This window comes from Lissotriton vulgaris, chromosome 2_2 (assembly GCF_964263255.1).
Source record: "Lissotriton vulgaris chromosome 2_2, aLisVul1.2, whole genome shotgun sequence".
NCBI lineage: Eukaryota > Metazoa > Chordata > Amphibia > Caudata > Salamandridae > Lissotriton > Lissotriton vulgaris.
In genome coordinates this window covers 232,429,656-232,446,292 of record NC_141688.1, presented here as the reverse complement: position 1 = coordinate 232,446,292, position 16,637 = coordinate 232,429,656, and positions in this window count along the sequence as shown.

Sequence of the window (16,637 nt, the reverse complement as noted above, 5' to 3'; positions counted from 1 at the left end):
TTAGGCCAAACCCTTCAATAAGAGCACTCTTCAGAACAGAGTAGTTTTTGGCATCCTCAGGTCTAACAGTGAGGAGCCTGTCCCTCCCTTTCTCAGAAAAGGAGTACCATAAAATTGCTGCCCACTGATCCTCAGGGACCTGCTGTACCATGCAGGCCCTCTCAAGAGCAGTCATCCATTTGTGGATATCATCCCCTTCCTTGTAGGGGGGCACAATTTTTGTCAGGTTTCTATTGTCATAGGCCCTGTCTTTTTCTTTAGGAACTTTGCTGCCACCAGTGGCATCTAAGCCACACAATTTTCTCTCTCTTGCTAAAGCAAGTTTAGCTTGAGCCAAGGCTACCTCTTCCCTTTCTATTTGGAGTTGGACAGCCCTCATCCTGGCCCTATGCTCTTTTCTCTGGGAGGAAGTCATTCCTCTTTGAGATTCTCTTGAGGCACTAGAAAGGTGAGAGTCCCTTGACAGAGATCTCTCCCTTCTATTACCTGGGAGAATTTGGTTATGAGATCTGGAGTGGTGCTGGCCCCCTCCATTCCCATGTAGGTCCAAGTTGGCCTGGTTAAGCCTGGCAACCTGTACCTGGTTTCCCCCCTGATCCTGATCTTCAGGCTCATCTAAATCAGAGCCTTCTTCTTCTTCTTCCTCCTCCACTACATCATCTTGAAGATCCTCATTCTCAGGGGAGTTTATCCCTTCCTCTGTTTCTAAGGGAGTCTGACTCACCTTATCTAGGTCATCCTTTTCTAGGAGAGCTACTAGGGAAGGAATGGTAGGGCCTCTGCCCTTTTTTAGCCCCCTGGCTGTGCACAAGGCACTCAGGTCTTTGTGGCTAAGGTTGTCATATCTGGATGTTGTCCCTATAGGATCAACTATTACAGGAGCAGAGCCTGAAGCTCTACCTGTATCAGACATGACTGCTAGTGAGGTGTAAGTGGTGCACTTACCTACACTAAGTGGTTTCCTACTGTACCTTGCTAGTGAGTTGTAGTCAGGGTGTGCTAATCCCTTTAATCTACAACTACTAAGTTCAGTAGAACTTAATATGCTAAGCTTTTGATTTATATGTACCTAGAGGTACTTGATGTGATCTTTCAATTTGATAAAGATTGCAATGGTAAAACAAACAGCAAGCTCAAATCCGCACCGCTGCACACCAATGTGAGAAGTTGGCCTGATAGGTAGTGTTTCCAATTCTGGAACCACTGGTTATCAGTCCAAACAAACCCCAAAGATGTCAGGTTGTAAGTCAACCTTGTAGACAAGCTATCCTAGTGGTAGCATGGACTAAGCAGCCTTAAAGGCTTAACTTAAGAGGTCGTGTTAAGCGAGCTGTTTTACCACATACAATCCTGTAATCAAATGAAAGGACACCACACAAGTATATATTATAAAAATATATGTATTTATTTCTAAATTACTCCCCAGTACTCTTTATGAGGAAAGGGGCACAAGCGTTAAATCAAAAGCACTGTTACACATATAAAGTTGCACGTTTATGGATGAGGGCGGGTGGCCACTCAGACCATATATCAAAAAAGTGGTATAAGTAACACTTTACGAACAATGGTTAGGCCTAGGGTCTAGAGATTCGCTGGGAGCAGTCAGGACAAGCAATGAAGAAGTCGGGAGTAGCCCACAGGAGACGGGTGCAGCACGGAAAGTGCGGCGCGCACCAATGCACTGTCAATGGTGCGTAAAAGTCAGTTAAAGTGAATTAAAAGATACTTCCGCTGAACCTAGGAGCACAAAACTTTAGACACAGACCCTAGAGGTGTGTACCAGTGTAAAGACACCGGCGTTGCAAAGTTACCTCACCCACAGGCCGTGGGTGCACAGGGTCGAAGTGGCGTCGGGTTCTGTCACGCAGGTTCTTGGTGCTTGGAGCTGTTGCAGCTGCAGGCGCTGGGAAGCAGAAGTGTCCGGTGCGATCCAAGGGTGGATTGAAGTAGAAAAGTACCTGAAAGCAGAGGGGACAGAGTCTGGGTCACTCAGCAGTGACCAGGGTGGAACCAGGACGGAACCAGGCAATGTCGGGCGCAATCAGGCGGTTGTCGATAGGCTTCTCTCCGCTGTCACGTGGGCTCTGGGGCATCTGCCACGTCCAGGAGCAGGTCACGATCTGTCCCACGTAGGCTCTCGCCGTCAGCACCGTCGGCTTCAAGATTGCAGCAAACAGCACTTGGCAAAAGCAATCCACGCGGAGCCGGGAGATTGCTTATCACTCGAACCAGGAGGGTCAGAGTGGGTGCTCCTTTTCACAGGAGCTGGTGCAGATCTGGAGCAACCAGAAAAGCAAGTCGGATTTCAAAGTTCGTCGGCACAGGGGCCACAAGCCAGCTGGCAAGTGACCGGGCCAACGCGTCGAGCGCACACAAGCAGAAGGGCCCCACGCAGCACTCAGCGAGTGTGGAGGGGTGAGCTTTGGTGCAAGTGGAGCTCGGGGCTGGGGCTTCTCAAACCCCGGTGTACAGCTTCGAGGGTCACTCGTGGGCCGCACGGTCAGCGTCTCGTGGCCTTTCCAAGATGGCGTGCCCCACGCTTCCGGTCGCCTCCACGGGTCTCAGCTCTGCAGGGACTGTGGATCGGGCAGGTAGAAGGCAGGCAAGCTTGATCTCGTCGATCTCTGTCGCTCGAGTTCCGGCGGGAACTGCAACAAAGCAAGGGTCGAGGGCTGGATGGTGCCTGTTTGCACAGGGTGGTCACTCCTTGACCACAAGGGAGATTCTTCAGTCTTCTCACGTCGTGTAGAAAGTCGAAGGGTCCAGATTTCGTTTCTTATGTTTCTTCAGGATGATCTGAGGTCCGTTGGGACTGCTCCCCCTCTTATTCGAATCTCGGGGGTTGGACATCCTGCTAGGTCCCCTCCTATGGGTGGGACCCAGGAAGGGGGTGGTTACACCCCTCTCCTTTGATCCTGGCCGCGCTGGGACAGGGGCTGGGAGGCCCCAGAACCGGTTTGGCCGGATCCTGCAAGGGGCAGCCTTGTGCTCCCCAGGCAGTGTCTGGTTTCATTGAAACCTCCCTACTCCAATCCACTATCTCCTGTCTGGGGTGGTTTGACACCGCGCTGTGACAGGAAACTCTTTGTCCAGGCCTCCTCTGCCGGGTTTCGGTCAGCAGCAGGAGGTCAGACCCGTGTCTGTGGCAGGGGCATCCATTTTGTGGATCTGAGGCTCATTTTAAATCAACCGCGTTTCAGTAAAGTAACATGTCTTCTCCCTCTAGAAGGGTGGAATGCTACCCCCGTCGCCAGAACTGGCGAGGGGGTAGTATTCCAATTCGTATGACACCTTACACGACATGTTTTGATAAAGCCAAACCAAAGTTGCTATATAACCGCGAGGATTATAAGGCGCTTAAGAGTATATGGTATGGCATTATCCCGGATCAGCCTAGGGAGTTGTTCCCGACAGCTGCAGACAGGCTCAGCTCATGCCAGAGCACCATCTCACATAAAACCACGCACTCTGCCTCCAGGATTGATGAGGCCTTCCATAGGAGTGGCTTACAGGCTATATATGTGTCCAGATATAGGTTTAGATATAGGTATACTATATCTAAGCAAGGGGTGATTACACCCACTTGCCCCAGCTGAGTGATCAGCCAGTTGTGTCAATTTAAGAACCAGCCAGGGGTGGCAAAAGCTATGCTTCAGCCCCTGGTAGGCCTTGGTGGCACCTATGCCCTGGGCACCTATAGTGCATGGTACAGGGGCTGACAAGGAGTCCATTTCCAATTGTGGTATGTACCTATAGCACATGTATTATAAATTTAGAGAGAGAACAGCAGGCTGGGGGTCTGATTAGCAGGCCCACAGCCTCAGTAAGTCGAAAACCAGTGAAGCAAAAAGCAAAAATTGGGGTGACCATAGGCTAGCAGACCCTACTCTCCTACAGTTACCTAGTGACCAATGCAAGCAACTCCACTACTTCACATAGTGTGGCTGTTGTGAACTTCTCCTGGGGAGGGGTAGATGGCCTAAAGAAAGTTGTTGTGAGTGCAGACCTCCCAGTAGACTGTCTGTTAGGCAATGATCTTGAAAGCTCAGTTTGGTCAGAAGTGGAGTACAGGACTCATGCAGAAATGCTAGGGATTTCAGCTCATGTCCTTGCAGTGACAAGGTCTCAGGCTAAGAAGTGCCTTCCTGAACCAGTGGTGGATCTTGAAACAATAGACCAACCACAACCCAAGAGAAGGAGCAAGAGGGTTAAGGCTGTGCCTTCCCACTTGTCCCAGGTTGAGGATCAAGTTTCACAGGAAACTGATTCTGCAGTCCAAGAGGAGACTGCCTCAGAGGAGCTTGAACCTGATCAGGTTGAGTTTCTGGGGGCAGGGGGACCCTCAAGGGCAGACCTAGGGCAGGCCCAATTAGATTGCCCTTCACTTGAACCCCTCAGACAGCAAGCTGCTGCTGAGGCTGCAGGGAATGCTCAAGGTACCCATAGAGTGTATTGGGATGAAGGACTCCTTTATTCAGAGGCTAGAGACCCCAAGCCTGGCACAACCAGGAGGTTGGTTATACCTTTGAAGTTTAGGGGTTTCCTCCTTACCTTGGCCCATGATATTCCCCTTGCAGGACACTTAGGCCAAAATAAGACTTGGGACAGGCTTGTTCCACACTTTCACTGGCCTCACATGTCAGAAAATGTCAAGGAGTTTTGTCGCTCCTGTGTCACTTGCCAAGCCAGTGGTAAGTCAGGTGGCACAACAAAGGCCCCCCAGATACCACTACCTGTGGTGGGGGTACCCTTTGAAAGAGTTGGAATAGACATTGTGGGTCCCATGGATCCTCCAACAGCATCTGGGCACAGATTTATACTGGTGGTAGTGGATCATGCCACCAGGTACCCAGAGGCAATTCCCCTGAGGACCACCACAGCTCCTGTGGTGGCAAAAGCCCTCATTGCAGTTTTCTCAAGAGTGGGCTTTCCAAAGGAGGTTCTTTCAGACAGAGGTACTAACTTTATGTCTGGATACTTAAAAGCAATGTGGAAAGAGTGTGGAGTAAACTATAAGTTTACCACACCCTACCATCCACAGTGCAATGGGCTTGTGGAAAGGTTCAACAAGACCCTAAAGGGAATGATAAAAGGTTTACCAGAGAAGCTTAGGCGGAAATGGGACATCCTTTTACCCTGCTTGCTCTTTGCTTACAGAGAGGTCCCACAGAAGGGGGTTGGCTACAGCCCTTTTGAACTTTTGTTTGGCCACCCTGTGAGAGGTCCATTGAGTTTGGTGAAGGAAGGATGGGAGTTACTTCTCAAAAAGCCTAAACTAGACATTGTGGACTATGTACTTGGTCTCCGCTCCAGGATGGCTGAATACATGGAAAGAGCATCCAAAAACCTTGAGGCCAGTCAAGAATTACAGAAAGCTTGGCATGACCAAAAGGCTGTTCTGGTTGAGTACCAGCCAGGGCAGAAGGTGTGGGTGTTGGACCCAGTGGGGCCAGCAGCTCTCCAGGACCAATGGACTGGACCCTACCCTATCATTGAAAAGAAGGGAGAAGTCACCTACTTGGTTGAATTTGGCACCCCTAGGAGCCCCCACAGGGTGCTCCATGTAAACAGATTGAAAGCATTTGTTGACAGGGAGGACATGAGTCTCCTCATGGCCACAGATGGGGAACAGGAGGAAGAGAGTGACCCTCTCCCAGACCTGCTTTCCCAGAACCCTGATGATGGTTCAGTTGATGGAGTAGCCTTGGCAGGCAGCCTCACTGAGCAGCAACCAGTGGACTGCAGACAGGTGTTGCAGGCCCACAGACATATGTTTTCACTCACACCCAGCCAGACTAATTGGTGCACCCATGAGGTGGACACTGGTGACAGTCTGCCTGTGAAGAATAAGATCTACAGGCAACCTGACCATGTCAGGGATTGTATAAAGGCTGAGGTGCAAAAGATGTTGGAGCTTGGAGTGATTGAGCCATCAGAGAGCCCATGGGCTAGCCCAGTGGTCCTTGTGCCCAAACCTCATACCAAAGATGGGAAGAGAGAAATGAGGTTTTGTGTGGACTACAGAGGTCTCAATGCTGTCACTAGGACAGATGCACATCCCATTCCAAGAGCAGATGAGCTCATTGATAAGTTGGCTTCTGCCAAGTTTCTGAGCACATTTGATTTGACAGCTGGCTACTGGCAAATCAGACTAGCTGAAGAGTCAAAAGCCAAAACAGCATTCTCTACCCCTAGTGGGCATTATCAGTTTGTGGTAATGCCCTTTGGTTTGAAGAATGCACCTGCCACCTTCCAAAGGTTGGTGAATCAAGTCCTTGCTGGGTTGGATGACTTTTGTGCAGCATATCTAGATGATATTGCTGTCTTTAGCTCCACCTGGGAGGATCACCTGATCCACCTGAAGAAGGTTCTGGAGGCCCTGCAAAAGGCAGGCCTGACTATCAAGGCTACTAAGTGCCAGATAGGGCAGAGCAAGGTTGTGTACTTGGGCCACCTAGTAGGTGGGGGTCAAGTTCAACCACTGGAGAGCAAGATCCAGACCATACAGGACTGGGCTCCTCCAACTACCCAGACACAAGTCAGAGCCTTCTTGGGCCTGACTGGGTATTACAGAAAATTTGTAAAGAACTATGGGTCCATTGTGACACCATTGAATGACTTGACATCCAAGAAGATGCCCAAAAAGGTTCAGTGGACAGTTAGCTGTCAAAAGGCATTTGATGACCTGAAGAAGGCCATGTGCTCTGCACCTATCCTGAAGAGTCCTGACTACTCCAAACAGTTCATTGTACAGACAGATGCTTCTGAGTTGGGGGTGGGAGCTGTGCTTTCACAACTTAATCAAGATGGTCAAGACCAGCCCATTGCTTTTATTAGCAGAAGGCTGACCCCCAGGGAGAAACGTTGGTCAGCTATTGAGAGGGAGGCCTTTGCTGTGGTTTGGGCCCTGAAGAAGTTGAGGCCATACTTGTTTGGTACTCACTTCCTAATTCAGACAGACCATAAGCCCCTCTTGTGGCTAAATCAGATGAAGGGTGAAAATCCCAAACTGTTCAGGTGGTCCATTTCCCTACAGGGGATGGACTTTACAGTGGAGCACCGCCCAGGGACTGACCATGGTAATGCAGATGGTCTCTCCAGGTACTTCCACTTAGAACATGAAGACTTATCTGGTCAAGGTTAAGTTTAATGTCCCTGCGTTTGGGGGGGGTTATGTTGGAGAGTAGGGTCTGCTATCCTATGGTCACCCCAATTTTTGCTTTTTGCTTCACTGGTTTTCGACTTACTGAGGCTGTGGGCCTGCTAATCAGACCCCCAGCCTGCTGTTCTCTCTCTAAATTTATAATACATGTGCTATAGGTACATACCACAATTGGAAATGGACTCCTTGTCAGCCCCTGTACCATGCACTATAGGTGCTCAGGGCATAGGTGCCACCAAGGCCTACCAGGGGCTGCAGCATAGCTTTTGCCACCCCTGGCTGGTTCTTAAATTGACACTACTGGCTGATCACTCAGCTGGGGCAAGTGGGTGTAATCACCCCTTGCTTAGATATAGTATACCTATATCTAAACCTATATCTGGACACATATATAGCCTGTAAGCCACTCCTATGGAAGGCCTCATCAATCCTGGAGGCAGAGTGCGTGGTTTTATGTGAGATGGAGCTCTGGCATGAGCTGAGCCTGTCTGCAGCTGTCGGGAACAACTCCCTAAACTGATCCGGGATAATGCCATACCATATACTCTTAAGCGCCTTATAATCCTCGCGGTTATATAGCAACTTTGGTTTGGCTTTATCAAAACATGTCGTGTAAGGTGTCATACGAATTGGAATACTACCCCCTCGCCAGTTCTGGCGACGGGGGTAGCATTCCACCCTTCTAGAGGGATAGGACATGTTACTTTACTGAAACACGGTTGATTTAAAATGAGCCTCAGATCCACAAAATGGATGCCCCTGCCACAGACACGTGTCTGGCCTCCTGCTGCTGACCGCAACTCAGCATATGGTGGCCTGGACAAAGGGTTTCCTGTCGCAGGGCGGTGTCAAACCACCCCAGACAGGAGATAGTGGATTGGAGTAGGGAGGTTTCAAAGAAACCAGACACTGCCTGGGGAGCACAAGGCTGCCCCTTGCATAATCCGGCCAAACCGGTTCTGGGGCCTCCCAGCCCCTGTCCCAGCGTGGCCTGGATCAAAGGAAAGGGGTGTAACCACCCCCTTCCTGGGTCCCACCCATAGGAGGGGACCTAGCAGGTTGTCCAGCCCACCAGATTCGAATAAGAGTGGGAGCAGTGCCAATGCAACTCAGATCATCCTGAAGAAACATAAGAAACGAATTCTGGACCCTTCGACTTTCTACTCGACGTTAGAAGACTGAAGAAGCTCCCTTGTGGTCAAGGAGTGACCACCCTGTGCAAACAGGCAACATCCAGCCCTCGACCCTTGCTTTGTTGCAGTTCCTGCCGGAACTCGAGCAATAGAGATCGACGAGATCAAGCTTGCCTGCCTTCTCCCTGCCCGATCCACAGTCCCTGCAGAGCTGAGACCAGTGGAGGCGACCGGAAGCGTGGGGCACGCCATCTTGAAAAGGCCACGAGACGCTGACCGTGCAGCCCACGAGTGATCCTCGAAGCTGTGCACCGGGGTTTGAGAAGCCCCAACCCCGAGCTACACTTGCACCAAAGCTACCCCCTCCACACTTGACGAGTGCTGCGTGGGGCCCTTCTGCTTGTGGCGGCTCGACGCGTTGGCCCGGTCACTTGCCAGCTGGCTTGTGGCCCCTGTGCCAACGAAACTTGAAATACGACTTGCTTTTCTGGTTGCTCCAGATCTGCACCAGCTCCTGTGAAAAGGAGCCCCCACTCTGACCATCCTGGTTCGAGTGATAAGCAATCTCCCGGTTCCGCGTGGATTGCTTTTGCCAAGTGCTGTTTGCTGCAATCTTGAAGCCGACGGTGCTGACGGCGAGAGCCTACGTGGGACAGATCGTGACCTGCTCCTGGACATCGCAGATGCCCCAGAGCCCACGTGACAGCGGAGAGAAGCATATCGACAACCACCTGATTGCGCCCGACATTGCCTGGTTCCGTCCTGGTTCCACCCTGGTCACTGCTGAGTGACCCAGACTCTGTCCCCTCTGCTTTCAGGTACTTTTCTACTTCGATCCACCCTTGGATCGCACTGGTACACACCTCTAGGGTCTGTGTCTAAAGTTTTGTTCCTCTAGGTTCAGCGGAAGTATCTTTTAATTCACTTTATCTAACTTTTACGCACCATTGACATTGCATTGGTGCGAGCCGCACTTTCCGTGCTGCACCCGTCTCCTGTGGGCTACTCCCGACTTCAGCATTGCTAGTCCTGACTGCTCCCAGCGAATCTCTAGGCCCTAGGCCTAACCACTGTTCGATAAGTGTTCCTTATACCATTTTTTTAGTATATGGTCTGAGTGGCCACCCGCCCTCATCCATAATTGTGCAACTTTATATGTTTTACTGTGCTTTTGATTTAACGCTTGTGCCCCTTTCCTCATAAAGAGTACTGGGGAGTAATTTAGAAATAAATACATATATTTTTACAATATATACTTGTGTGGTGTCCTTTCATTTGATTACAGGATTGTATGTGGTAAAACAGCTCGCTTAACACGACCTCTTAAGTTAAGCCTTTAAGGCTGCTTAGTCCATGCTACCACTAGGATAGCTTGTCTAACAAGGTTGACTTACAACCAGACATCTTTGGGGCTTGTTTGGACTGATACCCAGTGGTTCCAGAATTGGAAACACTACATATCAGGCCAACTTCTCACAGTCAACCTTAGACCAGCTATCCTAGTAGTGTGGATACGAGCAGTCTTCGGGCTAAACTCTAGAGGGCATGTTAAGCCAGCTGTTATACCATCACATACCCCTTGAACACCAAGTGAAAGGACACCACACAAGTGTTATGAAAATAAACAGTTTATTTATTAGAATCACAACAGCTCTGTACTCTTTATGAGGACAGGGTACTAAGCACAGAACAAAACTCTTATGAAAATACTTCAAGTGCACAATTAAAACAAATGCCCGAGGGCACGGAAAGTTCTAGTGGTCTCGGGCGGACCCGATAAGGCAAGTCAGAAGCGAGGGACTCAGGACCCTTAAGTAAGGAGGCTATGCAGGCACCAAAATGCCGAAGTTACCTAGCCACGAGGGAAGCGGCTGCACAAGTCTTACAGGCCTCGGGGGTCTTCGCTGACGAGCCAGGAGCCGGAAGAAAAGGAGTTGCTGGCCGGCGACCAGTGATGAATAGTTCGTAGAGATCCAAGCCAGGATCAGTGATCGTTGATACCTGAAATCAGACGGGACCAAGTTCGTACTACTAGCCAGTAGTCAGAGGGTACCAGGAAGGCACCGGATGGCCGTCACCTCGACTAGGTAAGTGGGCGACGCTAGGCTCTGCAGTCTCACGGACCAGGGGGCGTTTGTCGGCGACCAGGATGGAGGTGCGAGCTGTCCCACGAAGGTTGATGCTGTCGGCGTCGCTGGGCCCAGGATTGGGGCAACAAGCCTTGGCAGATTTCAGGGCCACGTGGTGGGCCTAAAATGGTGTCTTGAGTGGACCAGGAGGGTCCGGGGTGCTCCTCTTAAAGAAGGGAGCAAAGGCTAGTCTGGAGCAACCAGACCAGCAGCGTTGGTTGTCGGATGTCGTCAAGGAAGGGCACAAGCCATCGGCTAGTGACCAGACAACGTGCTGAGCAGCGAGCAGGAGGGCCCCACGCAGATCGTGGAGATGCTGGGAGACTGCACTTCGGTGCTGAAGCTGCTCAGGGTCGGGGCTTCTCGGACCCCAGAGTACTCACCAGAGAATTCCTTCGGTGGTCGTGCTGGTTAAGAAAGCGTGCAGGTTTTGATGATGGCCGGTCCCTCGAGGTCTCGTCGCACCCACAGATCTCAGCTGAGCTGACGATGTGGGTAGAGGTCAGAGGTGCCAGGGAAGCCGGTTCTCGTCGAGCTGGGCAGTCGGATTCCTGAGGAAGGACTTGCAGCAAACCGCAGAGTTCTTAGATGGTGCCCGCTGGTGAAGGGTGACTACTCCTTAGCCACAAGGGAGAAATCTTGAGAAGAGTCTCGAATGTCCTTTCGTAGAAAGTAGTTCTTGATTCAAAGATGATCTCATTTGGAAGGGTCCCGCTCCGGCCTTTATCCTAAAGAAAGGGGTGGGTACATGACTAGGTCCTGCCCTAAGGGTGGGACCAGGAAGGGGGGTAGTTACACCCCTCCCCCCTGCCGGACTTTCCCCAGGTCAGGGGCTGCGCGCCCCTGGAACTGGTTCTAACCGGCAGATGCGTAGTGAGCACCGGGGTGCCACTCCGCAGTCACCTTCTCGAAAAGCCCTACCTACCCAGAATACACAAACCCTGTCTGGGACGGTGCGAACACCGCCCTGGACAGGAAACCCTTTTCCAAACTCTCCTCGCTGGAAGGACTCCCAGCAGCAGGAGGTCAGACTCATGTCTGTGTTGGCAGCATCCATTTTGTGGAGCTGAGGCTTTAGTTAACTTTAACCGGGGTTCACAGTTACATACATGTTGTGTCCCTCTAGAAGGGTGGAATGCTAACCTCGTCGTCAGAATTGGTGAGGGGGCAGCATCCCGATTCGTATGACACCTTACTCGACATGTCTTGATAACGCTATACCGAAGTTACCGATATGATACGCGTTATCATGGAACAGCCATTGGGTCTTGGTTCCGGAAGCTGCAACCGGGCTCGGCTCGTGCCAGAGCCCAATTCACACGGGTCCATGCACTCTGCCTTCAGGATTGTCAATGCCTGCCATAGGAGTGACTGATAGGAACCCGGGTGTCCATTGTGAGGTTAGATATAGGGATACTATACCTAAAGCAACGAGCGAGTACGCTACGTTGCCCCAGCTATCGTGCAGCCAGTTGTGTCAGATTTAGATGGCCATCCAGGGGTGGCATAATATATGCTTCAGCCCCTGGTAGGCCCTGGGTACACCGATGCCCTGAGTTACAGGGTCTGACAAGGTGGCCCAGTTCCAATTGGGTAATGCACCTAAGGTACACGCATCAATTTAATGAGAGAACAGCTAGGCTGTGGGTCTGATTAGCAGGCCCACAGCCCGAGAAAGTCGTAAACCAGTGAAACAAAAGCAAAAAGTCTGGGTGATCATAGGATTGCAGACCCTACTCTCCTAGACCACACACACCTCGTTGTGCGTTTTAAATCATAGATAGGTTCACCTTCATTCAGTCACCATTACAATAGGAAAATTTATTATGTACATGTCCACCACTAAATGTATGTATGCCTTCTCTCTCCTCCCTTCCTTAGGCACTAGAGGCTTACAACCATAAGGCATTTATTAAATGTCCTGATGATGGTCTCCATGATTAAGTAGTAGGACCAAAACGCCGTCGACCTGTTGTGCACCTTATACAAAAACTTGATCCATATGTTATTTATATGTAATGGTGCGTGCCTGATATTTCTGTACATACAATTTTTACAGAAACTGCTGCTTTTGCCTTAACAAGCCCTGTTTTGTCTTCTGTCAACCTTCTGTACTGATCTGTGTTTGGGTACAGGCTTGTGCCCCAAACTGGTGATTTGTTGATGGTATTCCTTTTGTATAAAACTTTCAATTGAGTAAAAAATTGAAGCTCCTCGTCTGGCTGGACATGTCGCTCCAAATATAGAATTGATTTTGTCTATATTCATTGTCTCACATATATGTCCTATGCATGGGACCGTTGTTTTTTTACAAAAAAAACACATGACACATGACGACACATAACACCACATGAAATGTGATAACACATGACAACACATGACAGAACACCACATAACACAACTTGACACATGACACCACATGTCACTACATGACAAATGACTGACACCACATGATGACACATGACACCACATGACACCACATGACACCACATGACACATGATGACACATGACAACACATGACAACACATGACAACACATGACACCACTTGATGCATGATGACTACAACACATGTTGACACACCACATAACATATGACACCACATGACACATGACACATGACCCCAAATGACAGATGATGACACATGAAAACAAATGATGACACATGACACCACATGACAACAAATGATGACACATGACACCACATGACACCACATGACACCACATGACACATGAGACATGACACCAAAAGACACATGATACCTGACACCACATGACTCATGAGACATGACACCACAAGACCCATGATACGGACACCACATGACACCACATGACATGACACCACATAATATGACACCACATGATACCACATGACACCACATGACCCATGACACCACATAACACATGACACCACATAACACATGACACCACATGACTACACAACACCATATGACACCACAAGACAGATGACACCACATGACACCACATGACACATGAGATATGACTCCACAAGACACATGACACCACGTGACACTACATGACACCACATGACAACACATGACACATGATGACACATGACAAAACATGACACCACATGACCCCACATGATGACACATGACACCACATGACACCACGTGACACATGACACCACATGACACCACATGACGACACATGACGGCACATGGCGACAAATGGAGACACATGGCGACACATGACACATGATGACACATGACACCACATGACCCACATGACGACACATGATGACACATGACACATGACACATGACACATGACACCACATGACACCACATGACACATGACACCACATGACACATGATAACACATGACACCACATGACTACATGACACCACATGACCCACATGACCCACATGACACATGATGACACATGACAACACATGACACCACATGACCCGTTCCTCTGCCCCCCCCCTGGTTCTGAGTCCCTGAGGGGGTTCCTGGGGGCATTTGATTGTTTCAGGGCCGCGGAGGCTCCACCGTGTGGGGCCTATTTGTTTGAGAGCCACAAGGCTTCCAGGGGCATTTTGGCACCACGAGTCCCCAGAGAAGGGACGCCATCATACCTGGGGCATTGATTTGTTTATTAGGAGCCAGAGAGGCTCCGGGGCAAACCTTGTGTTTGAGCCCCCCGAGCAGGGCTCCTACGTTGTTCAGTGGCATTTCCTCGAGCCCACGAGGCTCCCTTCCCGCAGTGTTTCACAAGCCATGAGAGGCTCCTGAAGGGCTCCAACGTTTTGGGTGCAGTGTTCCTGAGGGGCTAGTGAGGGCCCCTGTCGCAGATTTCTTTTCCAGCTGCCCTGAAATTAGTGCGCAGCTGCACCGTTTATGTTTCTTTCTTAAAGGGGCATGTTCTAGACTTAGGAGTGGGCGCACTCCTTTCCCTACCCTGGCCTTCCAGCTGCGCAGCACTTAGTGCCAGCTGCAGCGTTTAGGCCCCCTGTTCTGTCCCTCAGCTGCCCAGCACTTTGTGGGCAGCTGCCACGTTTAGGCCCTGACATTTGGACACAGGGACTGCCACAGGTGGTGGCTAATGTGGATTTTGCGCTATTGTGGTTTCCACACCTTTGAATGTATTGTTGATGCATCATGTGTTTTCCTTCCTTTACACCTCTGAATTGGTAGTTTATTCATCATATGGGTTGTTGCTTTTACTCCTCTGAATGTATTGTGATGCATCATGAGTTTCCCTCCTTAGACCCCCACAGGTTTAGCGATACTTAGGTGGTTTCCTTCTTGCTAGTACAGGTGGTGCTAGCAGAGCCCAGGTTCCCTAGTGTAATCTCCTAAGGTAGTGAGGGTTGCATAGGTGGTGCTCACGTGGTACCAGTAGTGACTGGTTATATGTTATTTTTGTGCTACAGTTTTACATTCTATGTGCTATGTTCTAAATTCTAGGCCTACACGTATTGTATTCTAAGTTCTAAAAGTGCTGATTCCTGACAATGGTCCAGGTGGCCCTGTCTTGTACATATCCCTTGTAAATTCTGCCCGTGCCTGTTGGCACATTGTAAAGTGTGTGTTTTTATCTAATGTGTTTTTGTGTAATACAAAGGCTATTTTTATATATAACCTTGTGTGGAGTTTCCTTTGTGGTGGGCCTTGGGTGTGGTTGCTGGGATGCGTGCGCAAATACTTAACTCATATTGCCTCCAAGTTTAGCCTTGCTGCTCGCGCCACGTTACCTAGAGGGTGAGCAGGGGTTATCTTGGCGTGTAACTCCCTTGTCCTGACTTAGGAGTGGTGGTCTCTGACTGACTTTGGCGCAAGCCCTTGCCAGCCAGGGATCCCATTTCTAACACACATGATGACACATGATGACACATGACACATGATGACACATGACACCACATGATACCACATGACACCACATGGCACCACATGATGACACATGACGACACATGATGACACATGACACACGATGACACATGACACCACATGACACCACATGATACCACATGACACCACATGACACATGATGACACATGATGACACATGATGACACATGATGACACATGACACCACATGACTCACATGACACATGATGACACATGACGACACATGACACATGACACCACATGATACCACATGACACCACATGGCACCACATGATGACACATGACAACACATGATGACTGTTGGACTTGGCCCTTAAGGCAGGTTCACCCCTAATCTTTTTGAATTTAACCTGTGATCTGTGTGGATGATTTTCTGGTCTGTGCGCACTTTTTCTCTGTGTCCCAGAGTAAAGTGCGTGCATGTAGTTAGGCTGGCCTGCTCTCCCATAGGGATGCATGGGGAATGTCTGTGTCCTTAGTAGTTCTTGATGCGTGGGGAGTGCATGCCTGAATTTGGTATGTGTGAGTTCGTGGGAATGAATGATTCACAATGGTATATGTGGCATGTGTGTGTCATGTGTAGAAATGCCATTTCTAGGACTTGGCATATTACTGTAAAATATGCCTGCAGTGTGATTGGCTGGAGCTGGCTGGTGAGCCTGGCGCAAGGAAGGCTGGATGGGTCTGCCCGGTGGTGAGTGTGAGATTAGCATGCTTGATGGCTTGGGAGGAGTGCCCCTGGTCCCTGATGGGCCTGGACTTTCCCCAGACAATGCTGGCTCCACCCCCTGTAGTGCGGCTGATGTCCCTAGCCCTGCCAGTGAATAGAGAGGGTGGTTGAGGTAAACAGAGTACTTCAAAACCAGCTGCGACTGGTTTTCCCCCACCCTGCACCCTGAGACAAAGGGACTTTGCTGTATCAGAAGGGGCTGTGTCCCCATACAATTTGTCCTGTCTTTGGTTTTCTTCCAGGATCCTGCCAGAGGAGGCTGTTGCTGCTGCTGGGGCCAAGAGGACCACCACTTGGCTGTCTCCCTGCCTGGAGACCCAGTGTGCTGGCTCTGGCCCTGCTTTGCCCCTCTGCCTGCCTCCAGACCCTGCTGGAGCTTTGCTGTGCCTGGAGGCGCCCTGACTTTGATTTATAGTGCTAGGCACACTTTATTTTCCTTGGAGTGCTGAGCGCGCTTCCCTTGGCGCTTGAGAGCGCTGTGCCTCGACCTTCAGCGCTTGGGAGCGCTTTATTTGCATTGCCAGTGCCCACCCGGCATTAGAGCCGATTTCGCCGATCTTCGGCGTAGCGAGTGCCACCTCGCTTTATTTTTCATTTGAGAGCCGGTGCCCA